The sequence below is a fragment of the Alosa alosa genome, chromosome 24, assembly GCF_017589495.1.
Source record: "Alosa alosa isolate M-15738 ecotype Scorff River chromosome 24, AALO_Geno_1.1, whole genome shotgun sequence".
In the NCBI taxonomy this organism is placed as follows: Eukaryota; Metazoa; Chordata; class Actinopteri; order Clupeiformes; family Clupeidae; genus Alosa; species Alosa alosa.
In genome coordinates this window covers 17,321,478-17,333,754 of record NC_063212.1, presented here as the reverse complement: position 1 = coordinate 17,333,754, position 12,277 = coordinate 17,321,478, and positions in this window count along the sequence as shown.

Genomic DNA, 12,277 nt, shown 5'->3' with positions numbered 1-12,277 from the left:
GTTCAACGTTCACGAAAAAATGAGCGTGTTCAATGAACGCGTTCTTTTGAACTCGTTCACGCACAACACTGGTGGTATACAGGGGCGCAGGAGATATTTTGAAAGTGAGGGGGACCAAATTGTGAACACAAACCCATAGTGAGATCAGATTTCCAGATATCGGGATCGCCACCTCTGGCCCACTTTCGACTATCATATTTTAAACTTGCCAGAATATTAAGATAATACCATTGATTGTTTTCAAAATATTTTTTGATAAAAATGACTGTAAAAATGGTCAAAACTGAGATGAGCACAACGCCAGATCTTCCCTCAGACCAGCTTCTTGCTATGTGCAATTCTTTTATTTTACTTTTATTTATTTATTTCACACTACTTGGGCCAATGGTAGAATACTCTAAAAGCAACATGATGTTGATATTTTATGAAGCCATGAATGAATCATGCCTATTATCCAAACATAGACTAGGCCTACATGATCAAATAGCCTAGTTAGGCCTACAGTACCTAAATTGTCTGGTATAAACCAAATCAACTCTCCACTATGTGTTTGCAGTTAATATTTATGCAACGTTAGAACATGTTGGCTTAACAACTTACCAGTCCAGAACACACAGAAAATTGCAACAGAAAGTTGCCTTTGTAATCAACTACTATTTGTTCCAACCGCATTTAAACAAAGCATTTATAAAATTGAAAAAAAAAATTACATAAGTAAAATAAAATACTGTTACTGTACCACATTATCCCAAGCTACAAAGCGCTCCCCACGTCTGTGACAGGCAGACGGGACACCGCAAAATTCTCAGCTTGTTTATACCCCACACTGAACACGTAAGAAAGGCCCATCACTCTGGGGTGTGGTAGCCTACTCTGGGATTTATGCACCAAGGTAACTGAAGTATCCCATTTGTGTCTTGAAATTATGTTTGAAATAAATGTCTTAGAACAAAAACGTTGGGTATAGACTTGTATTTTATAGTTAGGCTAGTGAAAACTAGTAGTCAGTAGGCTAGTTGAGTTTGTTATCAATAAACATAACAGATAATGTCATGTTGAGCAGGAGACTAGGCTACCATAAATCCTCAAATTATGCCCGGGATTGATTCTATTTATAGCCAGACAAATAAAGGCAGGTAGCCTACCCGTATTTGCCTATACCATACAAACAATTGCCATCAGTCCACCAGCACTAGATTTGAGTCAATGAAATAACGCACGCAATAAACAGCGGTGGAAATCCCAACACTTTTTCAACTGCATGAAACATAACAGTGAACCATCAAATAGTAGCTCCCAGATTTCAGTGCCCATCAGTCCCAACATTTAGCAATATAATCAAATAGTCCAAAAGTAAATTAAATCCCAAACCGAACCGAAAATGTTATGCTTTTGATAGCCTACCAGTATGCCGCTCCAAACAAAACGCATCTCTAATGATGGTTGTTAGTAGACAAACTGGCTTCAGATATCCAGAGTGAATGAGATCGTGCAGTCTTACAGTACTGTAGATAGCTGTGGTTAGTGATGTGATGCTGTTAATGGGGAGTTTTACATAGTTAGTGCAAATGTCAAGGGTAGCACAACCAGTGCAATGAGCCCCCACCCTTGCACACCTATTTTCCCCTTGGTTCGGATGCCAGGGACACCGAACAACCAGTCACTAATTTTAATAAATTACCTTTTATTTTTATCAAAATTTACACAGATTTAGTTTAAAACTACAATAAAACATCACGTTTAAACAGTCCATTAAAAGTCCAACCAGACCACGTTGTATAGTTCGTAGATGCAGTAGGGCAACAGTCCAGATGATGGGGAACGCGGCCAAAGGCTCAAAGACGCAGCTCCAGAGGCACCCGAACGCGCCTTTGTTGTCGCTCTCCCAAATAACCCGGAAGTAAGCCGCGTCGAGTGGGCGATATGACTTAGGAATAGAGAGGCAGACAATCAGCGATCAGAGCACACAAAAGACCACAATATGCTTCTCACACCTGTGGCCCAAATGCTCACGTTCCTTAGGTTTATACTTAGAGAGCGTTGAACTGTATTCAATCGTTCCATCCAGACCTGGGCTCACTTGCGATCGGTCCCGAAGCGAAGGGGGAATCCAGCTGCAGCTGAAGGATAGAGAAGCAGGCGACGAGGCGATCAGAAGCACCACCATCAGCTCGGGATAAACACACACACGTATACACACACATACAGGTATTCTCACGTTCCTTTAGAGGGAGGATAGCGCGTGTCGTATCCGATTCAGTCAGGCTACACCCCCGGCGGCTCGTTCGTCTCTGGATCGGCCAGTCGGCGTAAATTCCTCCTCCGTTCTGCAGACGTGGGACCCGGGGCTGCAAACGATGCTTCCACGCTGAACCCCCTTACCCTCATATCATCAGTCTTAAATAGTCTATTCAATTAGTCCAGGGAGGTAGGGTCTGAGACAGGCAATGCAGTTCAGCTGAGACTGAAGGGATTGTCACATAGGATAGGCTAGACCATTGTGGTGGGCGTCAGCACAATAGGGCAATCAATTACTTCAAGTGCACATAGTAATCACACAAGTGAATGGCATCAAGCACAAAATCCACTCCCACAAGCAAATACAGACTACTAGTGTCCTATCAAGCACACAATTTTGTCAACACAGCAATCGTGATGAAACACAACTTAAGCACCCCTTATGTCACTCCCAGCCCCCCCTTTCAATAAACTACCCCGATCCCAATGACAATGGCCCGACACAAACCCTATAGGTTATTATTTATTTAGCGTACCTATAAGGCTTTTTTCCCTTATCAAAAGTGAGGGGGGCGACGGCCGTAGTCCAAGTGTGTAGTCTCTTTGGAAAGCCCCACTTCTGCTCTGTCATGCAATAAAGGTTTCATCTCGCTGCGATGAACAGTTCCGGAGCAATGTAACAGAGAAGAAAGGGTGTGTTTTTTGACGCACTTTGCGTCAATCGAGTTCTAAGGGTTAAATTGGCCCTTGAAGAGTGGCATCACTGGCTGGAAGGGGCCCAGCATCCTTTTTTGGTTTAGACAGACCACCGGAACCTGGAATACCTCCAACAGGCCAATTGTTAGTTTGCCAATTGTTTGCCAAATGTTGGCAATGCTCATGATTGTTCCAGGGCTACCACACCGGAGACCCGGGTTCAAGACCTGAGTGTAACAATTCAAGGAACTTGCGCTTAAAGACAGGGACACGTAAGTAAGTTGTAATAGTTGTCATCTGAGGCAATAAAATAATGAAAGTCATTTTGCTGTATTATATTAGTTGTATAACACATTTCCATTGGGAGAACAGGGTTATGTTAAAATTAAAAAGATGCAGGCCATGATGTAATGTGGCAGCCTGATCTCAAAACAAGTGTAGTACATGTGTACGAAATGTCCGTGCACGTTAATTCGTAAAACCTTGTACTAGTCTAAATAGCGCTCGGTTTTGAGGGGGTAGGAGCGTTCTGGTCATTTTTAATTTCCCAGCCCTATAAACGGGCGATTTATTTAGAAAATTGCATTAATTTCAGTCTGGGATTTACATGATGCGCTATAGGCTATATTCTTCTATTATTATTATCATTATCTAAATCTGAAATATACAGCCTTTTTAACGGTTCGCCTACACCAAAACTGCATTTAGGCTTACCTGGTTAACCAAAATATCCAAAACCTACTCGTCAAAATAGTTAACCTAATTAGTGATAGCCTATTAAATGTGTTAATATCGTCCTGTAACTTACGATCAATTCCTTAGTTCTCAGTCTGGAGTTGGAGGTCTATTTTGCTGCAGCTATCTTCTGCATACTGGTGGACAGCGTCCCAGCGGTATGAGGTCTGTAAACGTTCGGGAAACGGCGAAGAGCCCTGGAATAGCAGGAATTTATTCAACGTCTTGTGATTGTCAAAGACGTGGACAGATAATTAAAACAAATAAATCATTGTTCACGACACGTGTTAAATGATCGAAATGAGTGCGATGGTGCAATCCCCCCAAACTTTCCAATTAGGTGGCATGGTGTTTGACATTAAATTGTCTAGTTTTAAGCAGGTCAGTATTACATAATAGCCTATTTGTGTCTTTGGGTCTGGGTAACTCTTGTGACAAAAAAAAATGCTGTTATAGGCTACTACCGTTTTTCTGAAATTACAAAGCAGTACAACAACCTATCTATGTCCAAAATATAGTTTTCTCAGAGATTAGTTTAGAGAGATTAGTATAGCATTTGTACCCTACAATATAGTCTAGTGCAATGCAGCTTTTAATGTCCAAAGTAGCCTATAGGCCTACTGTATTTTCCTGCATAAGAACTACACATATTCCTCCAAAACTACAGTGTTGACACTTGAGTTATATTTTAGTAGCCTATTGTAGTATTTGAATATTAACCCACAACATTTTTACCGTTGTCTCACCAATATATAATATATGTCTGTGAATTGCAGTAGTGATAAAATGAAAAAGAAAAGAAAGGTGTTCTGATATTTTATTTAATGGTCCTGCAATGTTTTCTAGACATATCATAGATAGATAGATAGATAGATAGATAGATACTTTATTGATCCCCAAGGGGAAATTCAAGAAATGTCTCCCCTCTACTTATAGATCCTTGCTCCTGATATCCCAATGTATGGGTGTATTTCATTATATGACTCCAACAGAACACCTACAGAAAGGAGAGTGGTGTCCTGCTACAACAACAAGACAGACAGCCAGCATTTAAACAAGGCCTTCTTTGTCCTTGATTTGCTACTTGTTTGTCTATTTCCTGAAGAGGTTAAACCATACTGGCCTTGACACCTCAGTCTTTGCTTCCATTTACAGCTGTGTTGTGGAGCACATCCTATGGTCTACTGCAGCGGGTGGGTACAGAGGACAATTGGCAGGTAGATATGGTTGTTGCTATGCTTAATAAAGTGGTTGCTATGTTGGTTGCTATGGTAATCATGTTGGTTGCTATGGTGGTTTCTAGGTTGGCATTATGGTAGTGGTTGCTAGGTTATTGCTAGGGTAACTGACAAGGTCTCTATGGTGTTGCTAGGGTAGATATGGTGGCGGTTATGTTAAATAAAGCAGTTGCTATGCTGGTTCCTAGGGTAATCATGTTGGTTGCTATAGCGGTTGCTAGGTTATTGCTGGGGTAACTGAGAAGGTTGTTATGGTAACGTATGGTGGTTGCTATGCTAAATAAAGTGGTTGCTATGCCCGTTGCTAGGGTAGTCACATTGGTTGACAATACCGAAGTGGTTGCTAGGTTGTTGCTAGGGTTATTGAGATGGTTGCTAGGGTCGATATCGTGGTTGCTATGTTAAATATAGCAGTTGCTATAGTAGTGGTTGCTAGGTTGTTGCTAGAGGAACAGAGAAGGTTGCTAAGGTGTTGCTATGTTGGCATTGTTGTGGCGGTTGCTGGGTTGTTGCTAGGGTAACTGAGAAGGTTGCTATGAAAGGTTGCTATGGTGTTGCTGGGTTGTTGCTAGGGTAACTGAGAAGGTTGCTATGGTGTTGCTAGGGAAGCTATGGTGGTTGTTATGCTGAATGAAGTGGTTGCTATGCAGGTTTTTAGGGTAGTCACATGGTGTTGCTATGTTGGCATTTTAGTGACGGTTGCTGGGTTGTTGCTATGGTAACTTAGAAGGTCGCTATGGTGTTGCTAGTGTACGTATGGTGGTTGCTATGCTAAATAAAGTGGTTGCTATACCGGTTGCTAGGGTAGTCACATTGGTTGAGAATATCAAAGTGGTTGCTAGGTTGTTGCTAGGGTAATTGAGATGGTTGCTAGGGTCGATATGGTGGTTGCTATGCTATGGTAGTGGTTGTTAGGTTGTTGCTAGGGTAACTGAGAAGGTTGCTATGGTGTTGCTATGTTGGCATTGTAGTGGCGGTTGCTGGGTTGTTGCTAGGGTAACTGAGAAGGTTGCTATGGTGTTGCTAGGGTAGCTATGGTGGTTGTTATGCTGAATAAAGTGGTTGCTATGCAGGTTTCTAGGGTAGTCACAGTGGTTGACATTATCAAAGTGGTTGCTAGGTTGTTGCTAGGGTAATTAAGATGGTTGCTATGGTGGTTGCTAGTTTGACGTTATGGTAGTGGTTGCTAGGTTATTGCTAGGGTAACTGACAAGGTCTCTTTGGTGTTGCTAGGGTTGATATGGTGGCGGTTATGCTAAATAAAGCAGTTACTATGCTGGTTGCTAGGGTAATCATGTTGGTTGCTATAGTGGTTGCTAGGCTGTTGCTATGGTTGATATGTTGATTGCTATTTTAAACATAGCGGTTGCTAGGTTATTGCTGGGGTAACTGAGAAGGTTGTTATGGTGTTGCTAAGGTAACGTATGGTGGTTGCTATGCTAAATAAAGTGGTTGCTATGCCCGTTGCTAGGGTAGTGACATTGGTTGACAATACCAAAGTGGTTGCTAGGTTGTTGCTAGGGTTATTGAGAGGGTTGCTAGGGTCGATTTGGTGGTTGCTATGTTAAATATAGCAGTTGCTATAATAGTGGTTGCTAGGTTGTTGCTAGGGTAACAGAGAAGGTTGCTATGGTGTTGCTATGTTGGCATTGTAGTGGCGGTTGCTGGGTTGTTGCTAGGGTAACTGAGAAGGTTGCTATGAAAGGTTGCTATGGTGTTTCTATGTTGGCATTGTAGTGGCGGTTGCTGGGTTGTTGCTATGCTAGATATGTTGATTGCTATTTTAAACATAGTGGTTGCTAGGTTGTTGGTAGGGTAACTGAGAAGGTTACTATGGTGTTACTATGTTGGCATTGTAGAGGCGGTTTCTAGGTTGTTGGTGGTTGTAATGCTAAATAAAGTGGTTGCTAGGCTGTTGCTATGGTTGATATGTTGATTGCTATTTTAAACATAGCGGTTGCTAGGTTATTGCTGGGGTAACTGAGAAGGTTGTTATGGTGTTGCTAAGGTAACGTATGGTGGTTGCTATGCTAAATAAAGTGGTTGCTTTGCTGGTTGCTAGGGTAGTCACATTGGTTGACAATATCAAAGTGGTTGCTAGGTTGTTGCTATAGGTCGATATGGTGGTTGCTAGGTTAAACATAGTGGTTGCTATGGTAGTGGTTGCTAGGATTGTTGTTAGGTTGTTGCTAGGTTGGCTATGCCAACTCAACTCTCACATATTCAGACTCTGTAGCACCCCCTACAAATCCTTTTTTTTTTAATCTTAGGCCTGCCTCCTGGCAACACCGAAGCAGCTAGAGGTCTCAAATTTCACAAACAAGTATGTTTTTACCCCCTTATCAATATATGTGCCACATGTTGGTATTAGTTGATAATGACTGATGTAACCCTATCAAGGCCTGTCTAACCTATGCAAATCAAGGACATCTGAACCTAGGGTTACTATTTGTATCTTGCATACCTCCTAGACTGATTTCATTTTGCAATTGACATCTGTAAATGACACCAAATTTGAGTGTGTAGTAAAATCACATCTCACATATTCACAGACTCTATAGCGCCCCCTAGAAATCTACATTTTCCAATATTTGGCTCCACCTCCTGACAACATACAAGCAGCTAGAGGTCTCAAATTTGACAAAGAAGTTTGTTATCATTCCCTGTATCAAAATATGTGCCACATGTTGGCACTATCTTGAATTAACTGGTGTAATCCTATCAAGGCCTGTCTGACCTATGCAAATTATGGCCATATAAACCTAGGGTTAGCATTTCTAACTTGCATACCTCATGAACAGACTAAATTTGGCATGTGGCATCTATTTATGACATAAAATATATGAGATACGTAAAATCACACCTCACACATTCACAGACTCTATAGCGCCCCCTACAAATCTACATTTTCCAATCTTTGGCTCCGCCTCCTGACAGACAACATGCAAGTAGCTAGAGGTCTCAAATTTGACAAACAAGTTTGTTATCATTCCCTGTATCAGAATATGTGCCACATGTTGACATTTCATGAAATAATGGGTGTGACACTTATCTAGGCCTGTCTGGCCATATGGGTGTCTCAAATGTAGTTTCTGAGTATGTCCGGTGCATCAAACTTGCCATGGCAGGTAAGATCTGTGGATATGTCATACAGTATGTACATGTAAGTAATTAACTGGTACACTTAATAGGTTTATTCCACTGTATCAAAGAGTAACAAGGTTGTAGCAGCACAGCTGTTACATGTACACTGAAGACAATGAGGCCTTGACTGGAGCTAAGAATGGTTTGTATATCAAATCTATCATGACCAGATTTACCCCATCCAGCAGGTCTCAGGTCAGCTCTTTGCCTCTGATGATAATTTAGGCAAATTGGTAAAGTTTTGTAAAAGCACTCAGTATTACAATGTAACAACTATAGGTACCCACAAATACATAATGCAAGTACAATGATAGTACCTGATAGTACATGTTGTTACACAGGTTGTACCACTGTACCTAATTAGGTAGGTACACTGAAACAGCGACACATTAAAATAAAGTGTTACCGATCTGTGAAATTGGGTTTATTTCAGCACAGCATAATCAATCAAAATATGGATGTTTTAATGGTTTGTGTATGATTTAAGAACTTTTGTTGGTCAACATCTGTCAAAAACATGCTCTCTGAACGGCCATTTCTGAAGATTTCTTTTGCATCAAAATTCCCACAGCACCTAAGATAAGTGAAATTGGGTTTATTTCAGCACAGCACACCTCTGTGTATCATAATCAATTAAAATACGGATGTTTTCACGGTTTGTGTATGATTTAAGAACTTTTGTTGGTCAACATAAGTAATATAGTAAATAATTCAGTTTAATTCAGCACAACACACATCTGTGTATCAAGATCAATCAAAATATGTAAGTTTGTGATTGCTTTAAACAGGGGGTTGTCCAATACACATAAAACAAACAGCAAAGGTATGCTAATACAAAGCAGCACTACAGGCACTAAATAATCATTTACATTAGATCAGATTCAACTTTATTGTCATTGTGCAGAGTAAAAGTACAAACAGGGTTCCCACTATAAGTCAAATGTAAAATTCTATGACTTTTCCTTGACAAAACACCTGAATTTCCATTACTTACTATATAATGAGTAGTACAATATACCGACCAATGATTTCAGAGCACTCGCATAGCAGTCAAGAGTCTTTTACTTTTTTAGAGTGGGAGATGAATAAATAGGCATTGAATTAACACAGTTGGGCTACTCAAGCAAGCTGTAAAGACAATAACCAGATATACACCAATTCTGTGTGGAAATATGTTATGCATTTTGGCTAGTAGATCATAAACTACTACAACAAAATCCCCTGATATTCCATGCTTTGCCCCCAAAATGATACAAATTCCCTGACTTTCCATGTCTGGAATAGACTTTCTAAAATTCCATGATATTCCAGAAATTCTATGACCCGTGGGAACCCTGTACAAAGCAAAAGTGCAATGTGATATACAAAGTATAGACAGATGGTGCATAGGCAGGACAAGAAATATAGTGTCGTGTAGACAGTAATATGCAGTTGGTTTACAGAAGGTGGTTTAGTCATATAAACTAGATGTACCGCAGAGCGGTACAAAATATGACCGCCGCCCAGTCCAGCACCAGTCCACAAAAAGAAATCACGCTGAAAGGCCTATATGATTCTAACTGTCTCACTAAATTGCATTATCCACACTCAATTCTCACTGGTATCTGCTAGACAAGTACAAAAACATGATTAGTTCATAGATTTCACATGTAAAATTCATTTTATACAACCCCACCTCCATCTTGCCTGTTCATAATTCTGAGAAATTCTTGATTGTTTGTGTTATGTTTATGTTATGTGTGTGTGTGTGTGTGCTGCTTGTGTGTGTGCCTGCGATGTGCCTGTGCATGCAAGCCGCATATATGTCTACTGTGTGAGTATGTCATACGATATGATTACTGTGAATGTATGTGTGTGTGTGTGTGCTTGTGTGTGTGTGTGCCTAGCGTGTGTGCCTGTGCATTAAAGCCGCATATATGTCTACTGTGTGAGTATGTGTCATACGTATGATTACTGTGAATGTATGTATGTGTGTGTGTGTGTGTGTGTGTGTGTTTGTGTATCTGTTTGTGCACATGTGTGCACATGAAATGGGTTAACATGACCCCTGGAGGCAAAACATAATGGAAAAAAATGGTCATCCTAGGCCCTACAGTTCTCAAGATATTCACAGAGAACTGTGTTCGCCCTACCTCCTTCGGGGTCCAGTCCAGCTGGGGGCTACAGATCAAAACGAAAAATGACGGTTCCATGCTATCCATGTGGGGTACATGCCCACCAAGTTTTGTGTACCCCGGTCTTTCAGTGTCCCGAAATCCTTGTTGGTGTACGTCACTAAATGTACACATAAATTATTTTATTGTAAGGCCCCCATGAACGAAAGTACACAAAACTTGGCAAAAAAGAAAAAGAAAGAAAAAAAATCTGACTAAACCTATATGACCGCCGCTTCGCTGCGCGGCGGTCATAATTAGATATAAATATGGGCAGTGTATTAACAGAACATATGAGAAACAGAATAAATATGATATTCAGATATGAACCATATACACAGATATGTATAGTACGTACAGCTACAGTAACATTATAAGAGTAGTAAGAAGTGTATGTTCAGGATGGATAATATGAAGATCAGTAGAATATGGTTATGTATATTTATAATTACAATATGTGCATTTGTAAATAAACTAGATGTACCGCATAGCGGTACAAAATATGACCGCCGCTCAGTCCTGTACATCCGTTCCGCGAAAATAAATCACACTTCAATTTGTCTCCATATTGTACTCCATCCCCCACTCTTGAAACTTGAGTGTATGCTTGTTTGGCATGCCTGAGTGTGCGTGTGTGCGGCTGCACAGAAAGTAGCCTACTGGTGCTGAAAAGGTGAATAGATTGTAGAATAGCCAAAGAAGATGTAGCATTGTTATAAAACCTTTAAAATCTCTAAACAATCACAAGTAGGGCAGTTCATCACAGTTCATCCATTGCAACTGGATTGATGAAAGGTCACTTACACCTGTAGGCTACATTGTATTTGGGAAAAGCAAAAGGTATCAGCATAATGTTATTTATTTATTTATTTATTTATTTTTTATGTATTTATAAACAAAAACATCTCTGTCAGTTCCATGCCGTTTTCAACAGCTATCAAAAACAAAGGTCATTTTGGATGGATGGATTTTTTGTGAATGTTTCTTCTTCTACATAAGATTTTAGTCATCTTTAGTTCATGTAATACTTTATTGTCAATGCACAAATTAAGTAACAGTAGTCTGAAACGTTATTGTTAATGCACAAATTAAGTAACAGTAGTCTGAAACGAAATGCTGTTTTACATCTAACCAGTGGTGCAAATAACTGACATGTCCAAATGGGCCTTGATGAAATGCGTCGCTAGACTGTTCATACACATTTTAAAGGGCCAAAGTTGAAGAGCTTTTGTCCGTTATTGTTCGTGCAAATATAGGCTGATTCATGTTCCCTTGCATTGTGTAACTGAGGTCCATGGCTAGTCTGGCTTTCATCAGACCAAGCTCAATCTTTTAAGAAATCAAAAAATAAATAGCGGGCAGATCAGGCTGGGTTCACCCAATATTGTTTAATTGTCCGATTGAGATATACACGCTCTGGCTATTCTAAATGCAAAAATGCATCAGGGAGTTATGACAAAACTGTAACTAACAAACTAGATCCTAATAGAAAGCTGTTAGCTTCCCTAAGCTACAGGTAGGATTATAAGGTAGGCCTATTTAAAACATAAATTGTCAATAGGCTATGCTGGTGACACAAATAAAATCTCCTTTGGAAACCAATGGCTTCCGCCTTACAGTATCAAGCGGACTTAAACTGCCATACCGTGGCGAAAAGTTGTAATAAAATTCACGCAGCTCCATGAGTCAAGGAAAGCGCGAATGAAGTAGCCACTTCTAAATGGGACCCACTACACAGTAGCTTAAGGTGTGTTGCTAAAGCAGCCATAATGAAATGAAGGTGTCATTGTTCTCACACCCTGCACGCACTTAAAACAAAATAAACAGGCGTCTCAGTCTCACGCATGTATAGGCAAAACTGTATCAGACCGGTGTAACGTTGGTAAATCTTCCATTGCACAGAATGATTTTGTAGCACGTGCAATAAATGACAGTCGAAACAGTGCTGCTATCAATTTGCTTGGTATAACTGCATTTATAGTTTTCTACAAATGCAATCAATCAAATTGGCCTCCATCACTCAACCAACACTAACGGTAACATTACCTAGGTCCTTATTGATATTACAAGATT